The sequence below is a fragment of the Balearica regulorum genome, chromosome 4 (genome assembly GCF_011004875.1).
Source record: "Balearica regulorum gibbericeps isolate bBalReg1 chromosome 4, bBalReg1.pri, whole genome shotgun sequence".
NCBI lineage: Eukaryota > Metazoa > Chordata > Aves > Gruiformes > Gruidae > Balearica > Balearica regulorum.
The window spans coordinates 3,013,601-3,037,032 of NC_046187.1; the positions used below are offsets into that span (position 1 = coordinate 3,013,601).

General features: G+C 44.6%; 1 protein-coding gene across 4 annotated transcripts in view; it reads left to right on the plus strand.

Annotated features, from left to right (window-relative positions):
* Window positions 1–23,432, plus strand: part of ANK2 (ankyrin 2) — a 343,812-nt gene that overhangs the window by 9,003 nt on the left and 311,377 nt on the right. Inside the window, exon 1 of one of the 4 annotated variants that reach the window (XM_075750954.1) lies at window positions 14,883–14,971. The exons of 2 other annotated variants lie outside the window; for them this stretch is intronic. The gene's annotated coding sequence lies outside the window, so the exon portion shown is untranslated. Of the gene's footprint in view, window positions 1–14,882; window positions 14,972–23,432 lie in introns of those variants that run through there. One more of the 4 variants, XM_075750950.1, reaches the window with a different exon arrangement.

Consider the following 23,432-nt stretch of genomic DNA (forward strand, 5'->3'; position numbering starts at 1 on the left):
TAGCCTTCAGGATGTAAGCGTATTCTGTCCTCTTCATTGACGTTCTTCAAAAAATAATAATACTATTTAATTAAAGGGAGGGCTGCGAGGTAGAAACTGCTGTTCATTATCCCGTGGAGGTTGATGAAGTTGGGTAAGGGAAACAGGCTGTGTTCAGAATCTGTTGTTGATGCTCAGAGATTTATTTTTTTTTTTTTAGAGCAATGCGAGTGGGCGGCTGGCTGAAACAATCCGATAAAATTTCTGTCCCAGCTTTAGAGCTGAAAGCTGGGCCTCGCTCGCTAAAACCATCGGGATTCATACGTGACCACGGGTGAGAAGCGCCCTGCCGCAGACTTTCAGAACTGCGAACTCGTTGGGGCGAAACCTTTCAATTCGGCAAGCGTTATTTCTTTTCTGATCGTAATGTTAAATGTATTACGGTGAAGTAATGCGGCGTGCTTGACGCCCTGATGTCGTCCTGGTAATTGGCTGAACGCGCAAACCAGGCGGGTGGCTGCTAAGCCCTCGCTGCACAGACAGCAGCAGTAGTACGGCGCCTTTGCTAATGAGATTATGGCCGTGGCGTCGTGCTTCGCTCTCCCCCTGCCTCGGAACTCAAAATTACAACCCTGAGAGCTCAAGTGTTTGCGACAGTCGCTTTGGGGAATACCGTTCAAATAACATGCTTGCTTAAGTTGTCTGATAATATGCTGGAGTAATATTTGTATCTGTTTTTCCTTGTTCTGTGCCATAACTGCTGGTATCAATTATGTGCAACTGGTCTGCACTTTTTTTTTAATTTTTTTAGATTTAATCAAATTTAAAGCTTTGGTCGAGTTGTATGTTGCATCTGAGATTCCTGACATGAAGAAAAACGGACTGCATCGAGCTGTGGGACTGCACAGTACTTGCAGCACAATTATTTGTTGTCTTTGCTTGTAGAGTTCGGGGGTGTGTTCTGTTTTGGCTGTTTAGTCCTAAAGTATTTTAATTTATCTGCAGAACTTGATTGCTGCTGTAGAGTATGAAGAGTTCAACATGTAATGGGGCGGCTACTTGAGACTTCCTGTATTAAAGGAATCCTTGTTTATGTGACAAGGATTCATGCATCACACCCACCCCCTTGCAAAACATTTTGGAGAAGTGTTTGCCTTGCTGATTCTTCGTATCCATTTCTACTGGTGGATATAAAACGATAGCTGCAGGAGATGAGGTTGCTGACCTCTCCCTTCCGGGGGTTCTCTCTCGATGCTGTTACGGCCACCGATAACCAAGGCGAGTTTCCACGAGTTACGTGCCGTCTTTGGCAATAAAGTTGTGCTCGCTGAAAACTGGTAAGACACTTCATGAAATGGATCCATCTCGTAGTTGGAGCTTTATTTATTAAGATAATCTGGGTGGTTTAAGATGATGTGTGTGGGGTAGGAAGAAGAGCACGGCCAAGGGGCCGTTGTCCTCTTGCGGAGCGTGCGCGTCTCCTTCCGTGGAAGCGACTGGTTCCTGCGTGATGAGCTGCTAGTGCTGAGGCCCAGGTTGGTAACTGCCTGACTGGCATCTCATTCTCCCTTGCTTTTAATAGTTGTACTACTTTAGGCACCCAGTTAGTTTTGCTGAAATCCTTGCGTCAGGTACAAATTCAGTATCGCTTATCCTAAATGCGTATAAGATCATGAATTAAGTGGTAGCTGTTTCACAACAGACAAAACTGGAGCAGCATTTGATCCCTCTGGTGATTGCTCCTCACAAGGCGAGTTGAACACGCGTGTGAATATTTTCACATGACCGTCTCGAGCGGCGTGATTTGACGTGGGGTGTGCGTGCGAGGCACAGATTGATGCGAGGAAATGGCGTGTGACCCAAATCTGGCAATTTTGCAAAAGGTTTGAGAGGCCTCGCCGTAAGCTTTATCCAAACATCTGATGGATGGTGATGTATATCGAGCCTTCACGCTGGCCGGATTCAAGCTAGAGAAACTTTGCTGTAAATATCTTTATCGTTGATGTTGGGGCAAATGGGGAAGTACTGTTTTATGAGCTTGCCTCTGAAAAGCTTGAGGGTGTCCAGACTTAATTCATCTTTTCTTGCAATCTTTGTAAATGTTGCAGTTTGGTTTTGGTTTTTTTTTTTTTAAAGAAAAAAAAAATGTAATCCAGGGTTACTTACTTGTATGTGTATATTCAGAAAATATCAAACTGAGGACAACTTCCATTTTATGACTCCTATGCACTGTTAGAAATAGGATGCGCCCAGAATCTCTTTTTTTTTTTTAAACAGCACAAGGTAGTTGCACCCCCCACGTACGCAACTCCAAGATGAGAAAATAAACTTGGCAATTAATTTCGAGTTAGGGTGTTTTGTTATAAGATCTAAGCTCATTAGATCAAGCGACCAGAGCTCTTCTGAAGTATCCTTTGTATGCTATTTTAGCATGTTACAACCAGATGAATCCTCTGAGACGCATTTTTTGTTTTGTTTATTATTTTATCTTTCTAAACCCCAGCTTTCCCTCCTCCTCCTGGTGCAGAACGACTGCCAACACTTGGTGATCCGTGACCCTCAGCTGTTGCTGCTCTCAGGAATGCGTGTTTCGTTCCAGCGGCGGTGGATGACTGAGGTTGCGGTTCCCTCTGATGCGTACGGACGTGCGGGTGGTGCAGGAGCTGGCAGGGGAAGGGGCAGGACTTTGTCACGAGTAGGACCCTCTCGTGACTGCGCAAGAGCTTTCTGGGAACTTGAACTTGCTCGGGCTGGATGTTAATATCCTGGCCTGGATTCAAGATGATATTTTAGCTCTTGCTGAGAGCAGCAGCTGGTCGGTGCACGGGAGCCAAAGCCTGTTGGTTTGCCCGGGACAGCAGACGGGGCATCACGTGCTGCATGTACATCTCGCGTAACGCTGTCAACTCTGGGAATTTTTAGATCTGGATCACATCGCTAATAATTTAGTCTTAGCTTTCCTACAAATAGCTTCTTGTAGCTGAACCTGCCCTTTCAAGAGACCACTTCTGAGGATTATTTCTGTAGCAGCCAGAGATTTGTTGTGGAAATGCTCTGCCTTGAATCCTGGCTGGGTTCCTCGTCGTCTTGGTATGCGTGCTCTGCTGTCTCCCGGCTGGCTGGTATTTGGCAAGGTAGATGTTCCAAGCAGTTTTAGGACTCTGAGAGGCACAACGTTAGAGTATACTTGAAAACCAGAAAACAGGGCTGACACCCGTGCTCCTAGTCTGATTTTTTTTTTTTTCTAAAGTTTTGTCCTTTATCAGGGACCGGGAGCACGCACGATTGTCTGGGTGACAATAACTGCTGAAAAGATGCCAGTGCGGTCCTGTTTTTACCACCCCCCCCCCCTCAAGCGAGGATGGGTCAGTGCAACCTTCCTCAGGGTGTACTGAGAGCAAGAACGAGCTGTCCCTGAGGACCGTGGCACGCTGGAAGCGATGGGTGATAGGCTTTCCTCCCCCTGGGTCAGAACCTCGGGTGAAAAAAGTGCAATTCCAAGGCTGAAGGTGTCAGAGTAGCCCATTTGAGTTGCCACGCCAAATTTTCTTGTGTATCTGTTTGCAAATAGGTGTACGATCTTAGGAAGGTCTTTACAGCAAGAGCCTACGTTCTTGATAATTGAGCACTCGTCGTCTCACTTGCAGTACAGGAATACTGTTACGTGTGTCATCTCGCCATTAAAGGGGGAGATCGATGCTCAGCAAACCTTTGGTTAATACAAATCGTCGCAAGGGATCGCTTGCTGAAACAAACAAAACAACAGACTTGGTTTCCAGTAATTCTTTTGTGGTGATTATGGAGTTCGAAGGATGCAATGAGAGAAAATGATTTATTTATTAAAAAAAAAAGGGGGGGGGGCAAGAACAACAGAGGATCTGCAAGTTTCTGTGGCACTAAAATGCAAAAGGGGGAAGCTTTATGGGTCTCATAATGACAGTTGGGTAAGTCGGAGCAGGTAATGAGCGAGAAGAGATGGGTATAAATATTTGGAAGTACAAGCACCTCTGCAAAACTCCTGTTGGCTCCTGTGCCTGCTAGTTTCCCTACAGTTTGTTCAGCTCAAAGAGGAGAATCTATATTTGGTAAAGCAAATGTCGGCAAAATCTGTATAAAAGTGTTTTGTCTGACATGCTTTGGATGTGTTCTCAAGATGTGCTAAGTCGATGGGCAGGCACCATCGCAGACGGTTTGATACTCTATTTTTATCGTCTGAAAGGACTTACTCGGTGTGGGCTAATGAGCGATAACCTCTTAGCCCCCAGACTAATACTGCTCCCGGCAGGTAATTTATTTGCTCCTGGTCTTGGCGCCCGTGTCCGACCTATGCTGTTGCAGCTCCCTCGAGGTGCAGGTTAAAGGCCTTAACTCCTCAAGCTGTTTGACCTTGCTCTTAGCATCTTACAAGTTATACGTAACGTGACCTGACATGGCCTTTGCTGCGGCTAAACATAGTTCGGTATTCTCTGCGCCTGTCAGCTTGCCTGTTCCCGTGCCCGTTTTGGAGGGGTGCATCTAAACCCGACCTTCACCTGGAGTTAGCTTCCACAGATGTGAAAGGCGGTTAGCTTGCTTTTTTGAGTCTTGCTAATGTGAAATTATTTAAACCTCTTGGAAGATCTGCTCTGTCCCCCTGAGGAGATAGCCAACCTCTACTTTTTGGTTGTCCCGTTGGGTTTTAATTTGACTAGTGCCTGCGGGAGCTTTTGCCATCGAGCTTCACTGGGGCATCGCGAATGTGCAGCAGTAATACAGCACGCACGTCTCTTCCCCGTAACGCTTCCGCCTGAAAGTAGGGGTGCATTGCACCTGTGATTTATTTCCTTTTTTTTTCTTTTCGTAAAGGTTTTGCGGAGTTAGCCTAGAGATTGATTTCAGCCGTAGAAAATTGCTGAGCAACGGTGTTGCGGGTTATTTTTTGAGATGAATGATAGGATGTCGTGATGACTTGGATGCTAATTAGGATCTATGATTTTGAAATACTAGAAATGCCATATACTGTAAAAACAAGCTCCAAGTCAGTTCTCCAGGTTCCTACAGTACTATTGTTATGATGAACAAACCCAGAACATGAAACCATTAACTACCCAGTCGTGCCACTAATTAACAAGGAACTGAGGAAACTGGTCACCTTAGTTGCAGCTACAGCTTAAAATCTCTTATTAGTCTGTGTTGCTCCTGTAAAAGTCACAAAATCAGCATTCGCTTAAGGGTAGGAAATTTCAGGGTAGTTAAGGGCAGGAAATTTCAGGGTAGAACATGTTATTCATCCTTGTTAGTTAAGTTCTACTTGTGGAATGTGCTGCCAATGATTATTTATAGTAAGTGGTGCGAGCTTATGTTGCAAATCACACCTTGCTGTAAGCGGAATCTATGTAAGAGGCTGGAGAGGTAATAGTACGTGGATGCCCGGTTTGCCTTGAGTTTTAATTCGATGGGATTTCCAATGGAATTTCTAAGGCTTGTACGTACAACCCGAAGAATTAATTTGTAAGCGCACGGAGTGGCTCGCTGTTGTGGAATAAGTAGTGTTTTTGTTCAACAATTCTCAAGAGAATTTATTTGGTAATAATAAAAGTTCTGAAGGTGGCCTTTTAAAACAAGGGCTCAGCTGTAGAATATACGCTGTTGTAAAAAAGGCTACAGCAAGTCTTTTTTGTTGACAGATAAACAAAGGTTTACTTGATGTCTGTTCTTCTGCTTTGGTAATACATATTTTTAAAGATCTAATAGGAAGCATATGTACCAAAGACTTGATACTTAAAGAAGAGATCGCAATGAGCCCTCTAGACTTTTATTTTTCTAGTGAAGTGGCTAGGGTAGCGCACATGATAGGCTTAGCTGGAAGAAAAAAATTTGGAAAATATTGGTTTAAGGTACCTTCTAAAGAGACTTTTTTTCCATATTGTTGAAAGAATTAGAGTAGGAAAAACCAAAGCATTGTGAAATTGAAGACAATAAAAATTTCTTCCTGTAAATGGGTGATTTCTTGAATCTCTGTCCTTAAACTCTTAGTATTTGTAGTTGTCATAAAATAATCCTGACCTAAATGCAATTGGAAAGATAGATGTGTTTTCAGAAGCGCGCTTTGGTACAGGAATGAAAAATTAAATCTTCTCATTTAGAGATGACACAAATAGGTATTTTTGGTCCCTGTTTGTAGGAAGATGGAATTATGTATGGCAGAACACTTTCCATGGTAACATGGATTATGGTAGCTAAGCCGTTGCCTTTTTTTATACTTAAGATCCAATGGAGGCCAGGGAATACCTTTAAAAGGCGATGTTCCTATTGCTTTTTTAAGTTTATTGATGACTGTGTATTTCACCCAAAGCCCATTTAATGTGTAATTAAAATAATTTTCGTGCAGTTTAAGTATCAAATTTAGAAGAATGTAAATATGCGTATGGAAATGGGTATGCATTTGGAGAAATTCTTCTCTTCTAACGTGGGAGTACCAAATAATGGTTCTCGCAGGGTGTTTGGTGTCAGTTCTACGTACCTCCTGTACATGGAAAACCTGCACAAACCGAGCTGGGGATACAACACAGCCCTGGATTGTAACTAAATATCTCCGTTGAGGATTATATTCTGCCAAAAGTGAAAGCAGTCTTGCATCGAGATGTATATTACTTAAATTAAACCACTCATTAGACCTAAAGACTTCTTCCTCCTCCGCCGTGAGGTTGTAACAGTGATGTGAAAAAATTACACTGGTGACCAGAACAGTTGGAAAGAAGGAACGGGGAAAGATGGGAATAGTGTTTCCTCTCTTGTAAACCTAAATGAAATATTGCAGATGAGGCTAATTCTTTGTCTTGGTTCAGGCAGGTTGAATGCCTTAAGCTTTTTGTTTGTCTGTAGTGCCTACAACAGAGGATACAACAGATTTAACTTCTTAAAGGGCAGATCAGCATCTATGTCAACTTAAAAAAAAAATAAAAAAAATTTAAAAACTCTTTCAGCTTTTTGAGATGAGATGTCATCGATCATAATTCCCTGCCTGATGAAAACTCGTATCTCGCCTCCTGGAAGAAGGAACGTTCGGCAATCCCGTTTTACCAGACCGCTGAGCTGCTCAGCTGCCATCAAACTGCTGCTCGGAAGGGAGCTGGGTTGTCAGAGCCAGCTCTGAAATGTGGTGGGGAGCAGCAGGGATGTCATCTGCTACCCTGAATGCAAGCTCCACATACAGTTGCGTTGTTTTGGTTCACTTAATTGGAAAAAACAGCGATGAACGACCAATTAGTGTTACTCTGAATACAGGAGAAAATATTTAAAAAAAAAATAAAAAATATATATATATATATAAAAAAAAAAGCTTGGTGTTGCTGCTGGAAACTGCTGTTTGACTGTGCCAAACAAAATTACTATTGAAAACTGTTTACTGGTGTATGTGACTTGACAAGGCAAATACTTCACTTGTGTTTCCAAATTTATGTTATTGGGATTACTCATGAGGAATTTGGGCACCCCGTAGACATGGGAAATGGTTGTGTTTACCCAGATGCGTGAACTTCAGAAAAAAAAAAAGTCATGTAATTCAACTAGCTGAATATTTGAACAGCGTACATGTTTCAGATGTCCTGTGTATAAACGTGTTTGTGGATCGTAGGTGGTCTTCTGTGCATTCCTGGGGCGGGGAAATGTATCCAGCAAAGGTTTAGCTAATTAAACCTGTATGAGAAGACCACTTGGCTAATGAGATCTTAACATTAGTGGTGTGCTCTTCATGGTTGTGTGTTGGTGTTCTGGTTTTTTTTTTTTTTTTTTGTTTGGTTTTTTTTTTAAAAATCTTACGAGAGGTTGAATTTACAGTTACTGGAGACCAGATCTTGATTTCGTATCTCTCTGCAAAAACTTGTTGGGTAGTCTGCTGTTTTCTTGGACAGTGATTCAGGATTTCGGTGGCGAGTCCCAAGCAAATGTGATTTTGAATGACTGATGTCCCCCACAGAGGAAGAAATAATTAAAATTCTTGGCTGAATGGGCCTTAAAACCAAACCTGATTGTGTCAGCTCTTTGACTTCGTGTTTGGAGTGACTGTGGTTGTCTATTTTGTTCTATTTACCGCATATGTTAGGACAATGTTAGTGGTTGTTATGTAAATGTGTCCAGAGGATAAACTTTATTTAACTGAAGATACTTCCAGTAATAATCTTGTTTTCTCGGAAGCGCCTGTCTGGCTGTTTGGTTTTGTGTTTGGGTTTTTGGGGTTTTTTTGGGGGTTTTTTTTGTTGTTGTTTTTTTTTGGTTTTTTTAATTTTGTAGGCTGGCTTTTAAAATGGCTGATCAGATAAATCAGAACAAAATTGGAAAAATATACTTGAGCTGTAGGCCGTGGCTCCGTATGTGCTTCCCCTCCTTCATTCGGAATACGAGCAGAGAACCTGGTCCAAGCATAGTCATCGTGAAATATTTGATATTGTGAAAGACAAAATAGAAAACATCTGAAAGGGAATTATTATCAACTCGTAAGAATTGCTGAGAGGATGGAGCGTATCTGTAACTCTTGACCTTAGTCCAATGGGAAGCTGCGGGAAGAAGAGTCTGTAGACACCCTTGCTGTGGGAAATTCTTTACTTGGAGTTTTCTCTTTATTAGACACCTAAGAATTCATTTCAGTGGTTTTTCCCCGTATGCGTTCTCTTAAGACCCCAGAGATTAACTTGAATGTAGCTCAGATAATTCAGGCAGCTCCTAGGGCGATTCCGGTGGCCGCAAAACTCGGCGTTTCTTGCTCTGTTTTTGCTTTTAAGGCTTTGGCAGAGGGGGTTTTGAGGTGGTTTCTGTTGGGGCTCAGCCCTAGGAGTCGCGCCCAAGGTGCTGATCTGTCCAGGCAGCCCGGTTGGTCAGAACGGTTGTTCTCTCCAACTGGTATTAAACCTGGATTTCTGTGAGTGTCAGCGTGGGAACCCTAAATTGAAAGGTTAGGGATTTAGAAGGTGTCAGCGTGCTTAACCTTTTGCGGAAGGAATCTACTCCTGTTTGGAAAGCGGCGCTTTTCGCCGTGTTGGCGTCCGTGCTCGGGCAGGGGACTCTTCCGCTGTGCCTGTAAAAGCAAGAAAGAACTCAAATACGTTGTTTCTCCCGGAATATTATTTCTGAGCATGCTATTTAAGATCTGACTTGCTCAGATCTTTGAAATCTGTAGTCTCAATACATGCTGTAGCATGAACCTTGCAAATTTTGGGAATAAAAAGCATAGGTGTTAGGTTTAGTGGGAATCTTTTATCTTAACCCTGTCCTATTATACTTCCAAATGACGTGTAGAGGTAGTCGAGGAGAAAATCAGAACCGCGAGGAAGTTATGAATTGCTATTTCCTCAATGTAAACAGCACGTGTTTCCAATCTTTGCTGTTGCTTAATATAGACTTTTTTTCTGGCTGGGAATACAGAAGTAAAATAAATCAGATGGGTGAAATGTTTGCTGCTACAGAAAGCATTTTCCCAGGGACATGCAGAGTTTGACTGCTTGCCCTTCCTGCCGGGTTCCTACGCGGAGCTCTAAGCGCATCCGTGGCTTCGGCCACGGTGCTTTACCCTCGAGTCTGTGCGAGTCTTCACGCTTGGTGACGCACTGGGTGCTCCTTTAAGAGCCGCTTTGAGCGAGTTTGCTGCTAAGCACGCCGTGTGTGTTCTCACTGCTTTTTATTTCAGTCCCTTTGAACAATCGGAGCCCGACAGTATGTGCGACGGAGAGGGGGAAAATCTGAGATTTATTGCGGAGCCTGGAGTTTCTGTTTTCCCAAAACAGGAGCTTTCTTTTCGTGGCATTCAGCGAGTTCCCTTTCTCACAGGAACCGTGCCAGAAGATGGCATTGCTGTACGCGGAGCGCTCATCTCCATTGCAACAAGTCATTAAGAGGAGTGGAAAAACTGCGGCTTCAAAGTCCATTAGGCTGAGCCAGGCTGACAGGAAACGAATTTGCCTTCATATCGCATGTCAAGGACGGTCCCATTAAAATATATAATGTGCTGAGGAGGGTTGGGGTTTTTGTTGGTTGGCTTTTCTTATTAAACAACAATTTAAAAAAAAGCTTGTGTTTAAAAGTCCAGATTAATCTGTAGGCTGAGGGGGAGTAGCTCAGTACTGAAAACTCTTGTGTTTTTTTTTCTCTTCCCAAATGGGAATAGAAGACACTATAAAATCCCTGCCCCTGCTCGCACCACCTTCCGCCAGCGTCTTGCTCTTTAGCTTTAGAATCTGCTCGTTTTTCCTCAAACGCTTTCTCCCAACTATCCCTTAGGTGCAGTGGAAAAAGGATTCTCAATAAATTCTGGCAGTTTGGTTTTGCGCTGGTCTGTGTGCAAGGGCAAGTAGTGCTTGGCACTCTCCAAAGGCTTCTGCACCGAGTTTAATCCCAAAAGATAGTAAGCAGCCCTTTGGGGTAGGTGAAAGCCTGAGGAAAAGTTGTCCTCAAATAGCAGAAATTTGATTTTTTTTTTTTTTTTTTCCTCCCCCCAACTTTGGAGCATGTTGTGTTATCTTGGGGAGAGAGCACTGTAGCTCTGATGTCCACAGTCTGTAGGATGAATCGATGTGATAACAGACTATAGCTTTTATGGGGGGGGGAAAGGGAATCAAAGTTGTTCTGGGTATCATAGAGTAGATCCAGTCTGCGTGGATCTGCGTGTGCGTAAGGATTACAGCGTTGTCGTCTCAGGGCGTGCGGATGGAAGGTACCGGCTCCCCGGGGAATCGTTAGGTTTGTTGGGAAGCTGCTTGTTCCTGTCATGAGCTTTGGGAAACCTTGAGGTTGGTTCATGATGGTGGCTGAACTGTAGGAGCCAGCTCCTTCAATTATGTCCCAAAAGCTAAACAGAGATGCACAGAAATTTAATTAAGAAGGATGTAATGCTGGGAATTAACAAATACTAGCGAACTTCCTTTGGCCTACGTTGTAAATGAAGTTAGATTCCTGTACCAGCAAGGCTTGGAGGGGGTGGAAAGGCAAACAACAGTGAAGAGAAAGGGAAAGAGTAGAGAAGAATTCTTTCAAGTTACCCTTTCAGCCAAAAAGCGAGTACCTAGCATGCTCTGCTCGTTAATTTGGCCATATTACGTTTGCTGATTGTCCTCCCTTCAAACCCACCGGGGTTTGGAAGAGCAAGTCAAGGACAGAAGTGCCATGTTTTTTCTTGGCTTTTCCCGTTACCTGATGGAAACGATTCCGTGGGATTTGGGTTGGGGTTAGTGATGGATCGGTAAGGAAGGGACGGAATTGGCACCAGGACACAGATACTTTTTTTTTTTTTTTTTTTTTTGAGTGGGCCAGGACCTGAATGGATGGGTAGGTGTCATCTTGATCTTTCTACAGGTAGAGACTGCCCTGGGAAAAATATCCATCTGCTTCTCTCGTAAAATCTCCAATCAGTCCTCTTTGAGAGGGATCTCTGGGTTTGCTGTTGCCGTTAGCTTCATGAAGTAACTGTCACGAAGACTGGAAATTAAAAAACCCCAAAACCCAACAACAAACCAACAAACTCGCCTTTGAAATATCCAAGGCCGTGATCTACAGTAATTCAAAGCTGTTACGTAGACATGGGCTAATGTGCATTTGGCAAGTGCCGCCCGCTGTCTGTGGCTCGCTCTGCCAGGAAGGTGGAAATGGTCCCTCGTTCAGTGGTTTAGGAGATGGCACACGAAGGGCTCTCCTTAGGGTTGGCTGTTGCTAGCTTCCGTCTGAAGGGATTAGTGCTGGAGAGAAATAATTTGCTTTGCGTTAGTAGTCTGTTACTACGAGCGTCCTCCTCGAAATGCATCTTTGGGTAGTAACCTCTTGGTTTGGTTTTTTTGGTGGTTTGGTTTTTTTGGTGGTTTGGTTTTTTTGGTGGTTTGGTTTTTTTGGTGGTTTGGTTTTTTTGGTGGTTTGGTTTTTTTGGTGGTTTGGTTTTTTTGGTGGTTTGGTTTTTTTGGTGGTTTGGTTTTTTTGGTGGTTTGGTTTTTTTTGGTGGTTTGGTTTTTTTGGTGGTTTGGTTTTTTTGGTGGTTTGGTTTTTTTGGTGGTTTGGTTTTTGGTGGTTTGGTTTTTTTGGTGGTTTGGTTTTTTTGGTGGTTTGGTTTTTTTTAGTTTGTTAGTGAGCTGAGTCCCGAGTTCTCAGCCTGAAAAGCACAGCCTCTGGCTTGAGCTCAACGGCCTGTTCTGTTCCACCCATGGCAAGGCAACCGCGGCTCAAGGAGACTGGACCGCTCCAATGTCAGAAAACGAAGCGTGGAAGAACAGCTTTAATTAGTGAAATGGCTTGCTCCCCTCCCCTGAAGAGAGAAGAGTGTGCTTCTCAAGCTGCTCTGACACCCAATGCAGTCCCTCAGAAGTGTTAAAACCTTGTTGCTTTCCCCATCCTTTTCAGAGCCCCGACGTATGGGGATGTATATATGTATTTACTTATTCAGGTCCCTATATGGCCGTGCTGGGCCTGCTCCAGCATTTCTTTTACGCCTGGGATCTGCTCCTGTTTAATTCTGGAAGGAGTTAGATTTGAAAGGGTGCAGCGTTATGCTGAACTCCTGATGTACTGAGAGCTAAAAGCATTATCGATTTCATTCGCTATGAATGAAACAGCTTAGATGGATCTGGAAAATGAGAGAGGGAGGAGTAGGGAAAAACAAATGAATGTTTCATGCCACATATTTCAATGCGGCAATTTCCGAGCTTGCTTTAGTCCTGGCTTCCTTCCTTCGTTGGTGCGTGTTTTGCGCCGCAGGATTCATAATGCCCTGCCTCGTCAGGCTGCGCGAGGAGTACTGGCCCTTGCCTTGGTCTCAGAATGAAGTTGCAGGTCACCTCAGTCGTTTTATCTCAACGGTGTGGAAGCACAACACAATTCATTTAGAGGGGAGAAAAACATACAGTAAGAGATCTGTTTAAAAAAACAAAAACCAAACAACCAAACCAAAAAACCCCAAACAAAAATCTAATATAAATCCCTTGATTTACAGTTTTAATGGGAGAAGTGCTGAGAACTGTTCAAGCTTTCTCGGAATCGGTTCCAGATAGCGCTGACCGGAGCTAATGTATGCAGCATCACAGCGTAGTTTCTTTCTATTTTTGCCTTTCTTCATACTTCCTGTTCTCTTTAACCCTTGTTCCCATCTTCTGATTTTAATAGCGCATCAAAGCCTATCTTCTGTCACTTCTCTGTGTGTGGGTTCATATTTTCTTACTAAAATTATCAAACCTTATGTGGCTGAAACAATTTGGGCTTCGAGATCTGTATGCTTGCGCTACAAGATTTTGTGTGCTTAATATATAGCTTTTTTTTAATTATTATTCTTAATTAGAAAACTGCACAACTAGGGAAAATATCTAGTACCCTTCACTGTTAGATCCTGTTATTGCACTGAGGAAGCCCTAAAGTTGTAAAAGCACTGAGCTTTGTCCGTTCCGTGCTGAGGTGATGATGATGTAGAAGAAGAATGAGAGGTGTTACCTGTCGTCCTTGAACCACGTGGTAAATGCTGGTGTTTTCTGAAGCCCCTTTAGAAAATAAATCCTAGCGTTGCTGACCTGGACTCTCTCCTGCTGATCTGCAGTGCCCGTTACCTCACTGACCAGCTCTGTTCTCCGCTGCCGCAATGTTCGGCTCGTTTATTTTAGAGCGCAAACAGACTTGTGCCTGTGCTTGTAATAAGAAGGATCAGAGCAGCGAATTTATTTGACGAATCCTGTTGATTTGCTGGATGTGTGGTTATGAGAACGTGGCCCTCCGTTACACCGGTAGGAAACCCGGCCGTTTACTTACATGAGACCTGGTTAGGTCTCGAACTGAAGCTGACCCTAAATCCTTGAGATCAAATTAGCTTCTGCTTTCCTGTATTAAACTTGTTCTTTCAAGCTCTTAAAGTTCATTAGGGAAAAAACCCCAAAGTAATAGGCAGCAAGGCACAGAGAGGGGGAACAGTAAAAAGCCGCTTTAATGAGATGTTTATATCAAGTGACCTTTTTGATATTTTATAAGCTTAAGCTCCATTTTAATCTTGTGATGGCTACCCTCACAGAAACCCCACGAGCCTCCCGTATAGCCTTGCCTGAGCATCGACGTGTTCCCCGCTCTTGGCGGTCGGCGCAGCTGAAGATTGCTCTCCAGACCGAATTACCGCGTGGAGAAACTCGGTGTGGAGCTGTTGAAGCAGGGAGCTCCGTGTTGCGTTTTCGGTGGTGGTGGTGATGCCAGCCCTCTGCCGTGACGTGCCTTTCCTTCTCCAGTTCTGCCAGCCTGCCCTTTCCTGGGGTTTTGCCTTCTGATGCTACTTGAAGCACCGGCTTAGACTCACTGTCTTACTCGAGCTTTGCACCTCCGGCATCGTTATTTTAGCAGAGCTGTAGTCACAGAGCGGTGTAGTAACGCAGCAGTAGAGCAAACTTAGATGTCTTTTTAAACAAAACTGGCATCGTTTGTCAGCTGGCCTCCTAGCCGGCTCTGCAAAGCTCTCTTGCAGCAGCTGCTTTTCTCGGTTTCCCTCTTTTTTTTTTTTTTTTTTTTTTTCCTTCCCCCCCCTCCCAGCTCTGGCTCTGCTTCTGTAGCCAGCATTCCTGTAACTCCCTATCCCCCGTCTCAAATGACGTTTTTCTGAAGTTAGGGTCGTACCCCCTTCCCAGGGATGGTGGGAAGGGGGGGGGAAGAGGGGGAATAAAAAGCCGCTCTGTGTGTCCAGCGCAGTCGGTTGGACACTGCTGGGTTCCCCCCCCCGCCCCCGGTGTGGTTCCCCTCTCACCCCGGGATGGAGGGAGGGATGGAGGGAGGGATGCGGGGGGGACGGACCCGGCTGTCCGCGGGGGCTGGAGCGGGCTGGGTGCCGTTCTTCCGTGCTCGCGTTTCAGATTTGGCTTTGCCAGGGTAGGAGGGAGGGGAAGAGGGAGGGAAGGAAGGGAAGAGGGAGGGCTTCCCCGCCCGGCACTGTCACTTGAGGCGGGCGGGCTGCGGCAGCCGGGTTTGGGAGAGGAGCCTGCGGGAAACGCGGCGTGCGGAAAGGAGCGATCACCCGGGCGTGAGTTATCCGGGGTGCTGCTCCCTCGGGAGCGGTTCTGAGGGTGCCCTGTTGTTGGGTGGCTGTGGCGTGGGTGGGGGTTTTGGGTGGGGTTTGGTTTTTTTTTTTTTCCTGGGTTTTTTCCTTTCCCCGTTGGTATTTGTCAATGGCAACCCCAGAACTCGTACAGTGTAAGCAGCCATTGAAATAACTACCAGGGAGGGATAATCAGAACTTTTTTGTGGTTCCCCCCCCAGTAAAAACAGGAAGTCTGCCTTCTGGCCAAGCAATACGTCAGGCAGACGGGGACATCAGATAGCAAGCCCCCATTTGCATCGCTAGATGCGGAGAGATTTTTTTTTTTCCCCCCCCGGTGACATCCCAGAGCGCTAGGGGTAGCAGACGCAGGTGCTCTCGCCGCATCTTGTGGAAGAACAGCATGGACGGGGGTTTGCCTCAGCTGTGCCAAACTCTCCGTTTCTGCAGCCCTTGGGTGAGAGTGGTGGTGGTGGTGATGGGGAAGATGCAGACTGAGATTCGTCAGTGATTCCTGTATCCTCTGTAAAGAGCTGTCCGCGAGATTTTTTGCTCCGTGTGATGGGAGGGGGTTGCTAGAGGAGGCGGTCGGGGCTTCTGTTTCTAATATTTAAATGAACGAGGGCTCGAGGGAAGCAAGATGTCCTCAGTTTCCGAGGCTTTCTTCCTTTCTTTGCTCCTCAAGGAGCCTGAATGGTAGACAAGCACGTTTAAGTCCCTTGCTTCCTCCTTAATTTCCCTCATAATACGTTGGCGCGACACGAGAGTTTGTGATGGTGAACAGCCGAACGTAGAGGCTGTTGATGTGAGGTCCCAGGCTCAGGGCTTCGCTGGCAGCGGTGTGCAGCTTCTGGCCGTGCGGAAGCCGAGGATGGAGCGTTGAAAAAGGCCCTTTGGGCGTGTCAGCTCTTGGAAATACAGATTGCTCTAAGCTTTGCTTTTGCTTCTAGTTTCCTATCCTTTTCGTCCGGGGGGCGGGGGAAGGAATCATCAGAGATGTAAATTCATCTTTCCTGATCTAGTCTCGGTTGTGTCCAACTAGCCAGCTGATGTATTTTACTCTATTGTTCTTTGGGGTAGAGTGGTGAAAAGGGAAAATGCATTATAAGAGCATACTTGAGCTGCCGCGGGTGACGTTACGTGGGGTCGTGTTGGTGAAATGCTCCTGTGGCCGTTTGCTTCTCTCATTTTTCTGCAAAATGGGCTTGATCTTTGTGGAGGTATTACTGGAAGCCAAGTAGCACGTGGTAGCTGCTGGGAAACATGTTCCTGAGTCTACGTTGTGCTGCTTGCTCAGAAACCTCCACTTGTTTTTTGGTAGCACAAGGCGCAAGAGTTGCTTAGTATAGAAAAGCAAGAAAACACACTTCAGCAAGCTCTTTTGCCAACGTACGTTCTATGCTACTGTGGCTTTTTGCATTGGATATAATTCTTATTTCCGCACCTATGTGCTTTCACAAGGGCAGAGCCACGCGAGGGTTGGCTCTGATGGTAATTATCACTTGAGTTTAAAGGATAAGCCAGCACTAGTCAAGTCAGCCCTGGCATCCTAGGGCTTGATCTGAAGGCCACGAGGACTGATAAAAAGCACTCCATTGACCTGGATAGATTTTTGGATCGGCTCCCTGGCTGCCCATCTGGGTAATTAGTGACTCTGGGTGTCTTGGTAATGATTCCTGAACTTGTTTCTAAGCATTTAAAAATATATTAAAAAAAAAAAAAAATCGTATTTTACCTTTTTCTTATTTTACTAAAACCCGGTAAAAACAAAGACCAGTTTTATTATAAATCTCACTTACAGTTTTGTCAGGCTACTTCACTAGCTTGCAGTGATCTGCTTACCCGGGCAAGCCGTGGGTAATTCAGCGGTCCGGATACAATCCTTGACTTGTTTTTTTTGGTGGGCTATTTCTCCCCCCCCCCCCCCCCCCCCCCAGTCTGCGCATTAAGCCACACTGATACGGTCAATAAATTACCACTTCCAAGGCTGCTTGGGTGTTCTGAGCGTAATGAGACCCCTCCTAGGCCTGCTACATCTGTAACTCTAAAGAAATAAGAAAAGCCTCTTGTTACTGAATGGTGTCCTCTCCCACCGCGTGATTTACTCTAGTACCTCGTATGGACTCTGTAATGGGTTTAAACAGCCGAAAGAGCAGAAGTTTTCGGTGATTTTTCCTCTCTTGCTCTCCGGCAGCTTAAATCAAGGGTGGCTTGGCTGTAATCCGCAGGCGTTTGGATGCGAGACTGGAGTCGCGTTAATCCGTTTCCGAAGCGGCGGGAGCGGACCCGAGTTCTGACGCTTTCCGAATTGCATTTTTGCAAAAAGGTTTTTGAATGTAAATGGTGACAAGTCCGTGACTGGCAAAGAAAAAGGTGACTGTCAGACCATCATGCTTTGGAGGAATAAATCCCGGCTACAGTTGACTAAATTTTGTATTAGCGGGTAGCTTCAGTCTTACGCTGTCGAGCGTTCTGTAAGCTCTGTATTTGGGGCTCTCTAATTGGTATCGCTTAGGCATAGAGCATAAGCAGATATCTCATAGAGTAAACAAAGCAGATTTAAGTTAATGCTAATGTGTTTGCAGTCGGAGCCAAAAGCTTTTCGGGGTTATTATGACATGCTGGGCATACAGCCCATCTATCTAAGTGTCTGAAGGAGACAAAAGTTATGGATTGACTCGTCGTACAAATCGGCTCATCTGAAAGTCAGATTCTGCTGTTTGTTGCCATCAGTAATTTAGTCGTATTAAGTACGGCCGAGGACGGGTGGCGGCGTGGCCGGAATATTAATACACGGGATTTCTGAGATCCCAGGAGCTGTTCCCCCCATCACCGCGGATTTCCTGTGGGACCTGGGGAAAGTCGTTAAGTGTTTCGGTAAAATAGGGTTGATGATAATGCCTTTTTTTTTCACAGGGTGCTGCGGAGATTAATGTGTCGCAACTATTTCTGAGGGGGCCGTATAAATACAATATCAAACAAAACATTTGAAGAGCGCGTGCCCCATACATAACGAGATACTACATGCTCTGTAAATCTGTCCTGGAAATGTGCTTCATGTTATAATATACTTACGTGTAAGCGTGCCCAGCTAAAAGGGCGAGGTTTTAATTTTGGCAATAAATCCTGAATATTGATTTGGGGCAATTCTGAGAAGAGCTTTTGTTCCTCATTAATTATAACTAGTATGCAGAGGCCACTCCAGCTGTTGAGCGTGACACGGAGTTATGTTGTGCCTTAACGAGGACGAGGTAAGGCAGGCTCTGCCAAGGACTTAGGTATGTAATTGCTATATGTTGGGGGTAATGGCGTGCAAACTTCTGGTCCTGTTGTCATCTGAAATTATTTAGGTGTTTTAAGCTTTGGAAGGTTTAACTCCTGCAAGTAGTTCTGTCCCATTTGTTGGGAGCGTTGGACCAAGCTGAGAGTTTGGTGATCTTGAGCTATGTAAACTCTGATATCAAATTAATACATATATTCAAAGTAATGTTTTAAGCTTCCTAACCTGAGCCCTTCCTTAGGAGAATGATCCGACGAGGTAGTATAGATCTGCGGACACCTGTTAGAACTGGAGGCTGGTTAATTACCCAGCACTGAAAGTTCTCCAGCTCCTTGTAACAGCTTTAATTATAACTTAGGCCTCCTAAATGGGTCATGATGCACAGCAATTAGTCGTAGATTGGTGAAGAGATTTTTGTTCTTAGTATCTTCTACCTAGCATCTCATTATAAATGCTGTTAGAGTTTTATGATCATACAAGATAATACCAGTGATGTAAATGTGATTCTGGTGGGTTTGGGTTGGGTTTTTTTTTTTAATCCATTTTTTTATTTCCCAACCTGCATGCCCCCTGTTGTCACAGAGCTCGGTGGCTGCCTCGGAGGGGAAGCCCACGCGTGGGGTGGGACGGCGGGACGGCCGCGGGCGGGCGGTCTGGCAGCAGTGCCGAGCATCCCCAGGCTCCCACGGCGGTGCTGCCTCTTTGGTGTCTTCCTCGCAGGCGTAAATCCGTCTCCTTTCAGCTCAGTCTGTGACATTTACATCTTCTGTTTTATGTTGCAGCAGTCTTTCCTTGTTAAACTAGTGGCTTGAAAATGTTTTTTTTTTTTTTTATGTTGCTTCTGAAACTTCATTTCAACTTATTTTGAAACATCTTTATTCTCTCCTGCTATTGTTTTTTTTTCTTGACAAAAGATTTCACTTTACACTTCTTCCCAACTTTGCAATGTGGCTTGGAGAGAAGAAGCAAGTTTCCAAAATCTGTATTTATATATATATGCATTTTAAAAATATATACATGCACATATACATGTGTATGAAAAATAGAAAATTTGACTCACCATCTCTTAGCTCATTCTGAAAATTCATTTTGGAAAGTAAGGGGGAGCGAGCTTTTTAAAACAAGCCTTTAAAAAAGAAGAAAAAGTGCTTAATGTAGAATATTTTCTACAAAATTCAGAAGTCTTGAAAACCTTGGTTATCAAAATGACTATTTTCCATCTAAAGCCATTTTTCATGTGTTAAGAAAAGTAGATGATGATGATCCCTTGGGATTCTTCTGACCTCTGGTACACTGATTCAACACATGCTGTTAAAAATAGTTGAGCTCTATTGTGTTGTTTCTTTTCTGGCTCAGCACAGGTGTGAGGTTCTAATAGTCCTACTCAAGTTCTTGAGCTTCATTGGTGGCACAGTATGTGTGTGTATATATATATTTTTATTTTTTTACTTGCATAAGAAACATTTCCCCTAGCTGTTTTCCCATCTGCTACTTGAAGCTCTGGAGAGAGAACCTAACGCTGTTTCTTCTTGGTTTTTCTGGGAAAAGGCGTAGGGCAGCGGTGAGATGTTAACATGCGCGGATTACTTAAAATAAATCAGTTATGGCTTACAATTATGATCTACCTAGAGGGAAACTGTAAAATTAGCTGCAAAAGCAATTTTGCATATTGTGCCTTATGCGCAGAAAATGTAGGTTTGGGGATGTTTTCAATATTGAGCAGGAAGCCCCTATTTATAAGAGCTCCTCTTTCTATTTATTTCTTGAGCAGAAAGTTGATGACTCCTAGAAATAAGCATTTATCCATTTTTAAAAAGATGAATTGATTCAGAGTCAGTTTGCAAGCAGAGAGAAATCAATGTTTTGATTTGAGCCGAAGTAAACATGGCATTAGGGGCTCTTGTAATCTCTTGGTCTTTATAAAAAGAGTCAGTAACTTTAAAACCAGCCGCCGCGGGATGTTCTGCGTGCTTCCTCGCTGTCACCTGGGGACTGCAGCGTCCCGAATGGAACGGCTGAAGTCCGTGCCGCAGGGAGCGGTGCGGGTTGGGTGCCTGGAAAGGACGATGTTGGTTAGGATGCCTTCCAGGATGCTCCTCAGCTTTTATAGACATGCTGCTTTGATTCAGAGAGACAGCAGAAACCTTGATAAATACAATTAAATCCATTAATCCAAGTGCTTCTCGCACTGGTGAGGTTTGTTTCAGTAAGTCGCCTTTGCTGGCTCCCTCCTCGGTCTTCCATCGCCCTCGGAGCTCCCGGGCGTTGGCACGCGTCGGCTCCCTACGGCTGCCGCGTCAGGTTCTTCGCTAGCCGTTGCCGAGCAAAAAAAACTTATTTCAGCTCTTTCTTGCCATAAAATGGATTTTTGAATGATTGATGGGGAGGCAATAGATGGTGTATGTAGACTGACAAAACAAAATTGTTGTGTACTATGGAACAAATTATTGGTTTAATTTTGAAAAAGAGTTTTGTTTTGTTGTTTTGGGTTTTTTTTGGGTTTTTTTTGTTTGTTTTTTTTTGTTTTTCCTGGGAGATGAGCAGTGTTCAGCTGTTAGCGTTCCGTAATAACATTGGGTAATGGCGTAGAAGCACTTAGAAGAAAAAGGTTTCTATTTCTAGTCTTCGAAATGACTCACTGATAATGTAGAGCTGCAGCTACTGGAATTCCTATGGCATAGCGTCTGCTGCTGCGGGAGACGTCTCCTTTTGTCCTGGGGGAGACAAAAATATCCTGTCTCTTCTGCTGTGATTTCTATACAGCTCCGTACCTTGAGGGACTACGAGTGATCCCCTCTCAGATCGCCCCCAAGCTCCCCTGCTCTCACTCCAGGTATTCTTTGGATGCCGGGAGCTGCAGGGTGTCCTGCAGCGCAGGAATGACTTGGCAGACCTTCCTCCTGTCCCTTGCCACCTTTTCTCATTCCAAGAGGTATCGGGTTTGCGTGGCAAGGTTTTGGTAGTGGGGGGCTACAGGGGTGGCTTCTGCGAGAAGCTGCCAGAAGCTTCCCTCATGTCTGACAGAGCCGATGCCAGCCGGCTCCAAGAGGGACCCGCCGCTGGCCAAGGCTGAGCCCATCAGCGATGGTGGCAGCGCCTCTGGGAGAACAGAGCGAAGAAGGGGGGGAAAACCCACCAAGAGCAGTTTTAGCCAGAGAGAGGAGTGAGAAGATGTGAGAAACTCTGCAGACACCCAGGTCAGTGCAGGAGGAGGGGCAGGAGGTGCTCCAGGCGCTGGAGCAGAGATCCCCCTGCAGCCCATGGAGGAGGATGATGATGGAGCAGGCTGTCCCCCTGCAGCCCATGGAGGGAGGATGAGGGGGTGCAGAGATTCCACCTGCAGCCCGTGGAGGACCCCAGGCCAGAGCAGGTGGAGGCACCTGAAGGAGGCTGTGACCCCGTGGGAAGCCCAGGCTGGAGCAAGCTCCTGGCAGGACCTGTGGACTCGTGGGGAGAGGAGCCCACAGCAGAGCAGGTTTGCTGACAGGACTTGTGACCCTGTTGAGTAGTAAATAAAAATGCTTTTGAATATATTTAATTTTAGAAACTTACTCTACTGTTTGTGGGGTGGTTTTGGTGGTTTTTTTCCCTCTGTTTATTTGTTTTTTAGTACCTGAAGTGTATGCACTTTTACTGGGGCCCAGGTGAAGCACCTGGTTCACTTGGCCCTGATGCAGGGAAGCACCAAGTGCACCGCACACACCGGGCACTGGTTTGAGCTGGATTTCAGCTTTTAAGGATCTGATTCTTAAGAATTTCCACGTTTGATTCTTGATCACCTCTGGCTAGTTTTGCTGGTTTTTAGACAATCGTTCCATTATGCACTATTGTTAATTGCCAGTTTCTAAGAGTTGTCTATAATATTGGTGGTGATTCTCCAAAAGATCTTAGCGTTGTCCAAGCATTTTATCTTGGTTCTCTTGGGTTTTTCCCCTAATTGAAGAGGGGAAAACCCCATCGAAACATTTGATATGTTGGGTCTTTTCTCCACTTCATCAAGCTATTATATTGGCTATAAAAGAGGATAAAACAACGAAGAGGTGACAGACACTTGGGGCCCTTCTGTCTGAAAGAAGACGTGCGAAATGGGCGGTGAAGCTTCCAGGGCAACCGTGGCCACCATCTGCTCTCATGGTGGCCAGAACATTTTAGACTAAATGCATTTTCTTAAAAATCTGCCATTTTCTGTAGCTGTCTGGATTCCAGTGGAAGTTTCGAAGTCTGGGATGCTCTGGACTTGGTGAAGGGCAGGGAAAACATCTCAGCCGTGGTTGTCTTGACCTCCCTTTATTTTATGGAAGCAAAACTTGATTATGTTTATGCGTAGCTTCTGGCTAAAGGGATTTAGCATCTGGTCAGCCCTCTGCGTGTCATCTCCTCTGTGTCCTGTACCTTAATTGCTGCAGCCTAAGCAAAGGAATGGCTGCAAGTTTTATGGGCTACGTGACACGTGTCTATTCAAGATTATTATTATTTTTTTTTAATCATGTAGTTAAAAGCCTCTGGCAGCATGTAAGTAGTTTCACTGTTTTCCTGGTTGGCTAAAGCTGGGGGGTTGCTTTGTTTTTAAAGGGTTTTTTACAGTGGGAGTGAGGGGAAAAATACGTTTGGACAATTTGATGATAAAATACTATAAAAAAAAAAAAAAAAAGACATGGAAGCATGTTAAACTAACTCCAAGAATTATGTTTTTTTAAACGGGTTAGATGGTGACTTGCATTCTTTTGCTACTTAGAGGATGGTAAGCAGAGAAAACAAGTGGATGACAAACCTGTCCTGTGATAACTCTCAAGGTTTTAAAACTTGGATTTATTTTGTCTTATTTTCACTTCTTGGTGTGAACTCGGCACTAGCCTACGCTTGAGGGCAAAGGCAAGTGCTGGGGAGCGTATTTGCTGTTACCCCTTAACGAGTTTACTGTCTCCATTTAGTTCTTGAGAAATATATTTTTATATATGTCCGTGTGTATATACGCATATTTATATATAAAAATATTTTGTGTGTGTGTATATATATGGAGCCCCAAGCACTTTATTCTCGTCTTGCCTTTTTTTCCTTATCTCCTGTAAAGCTACTCTCAGCTGGTTTATGAGTAGAAATGACCGTATATTTAAATGTACGGAAGTCTTCATTAAATACTCCTTGATATGTAAAATTTTAAGTTAT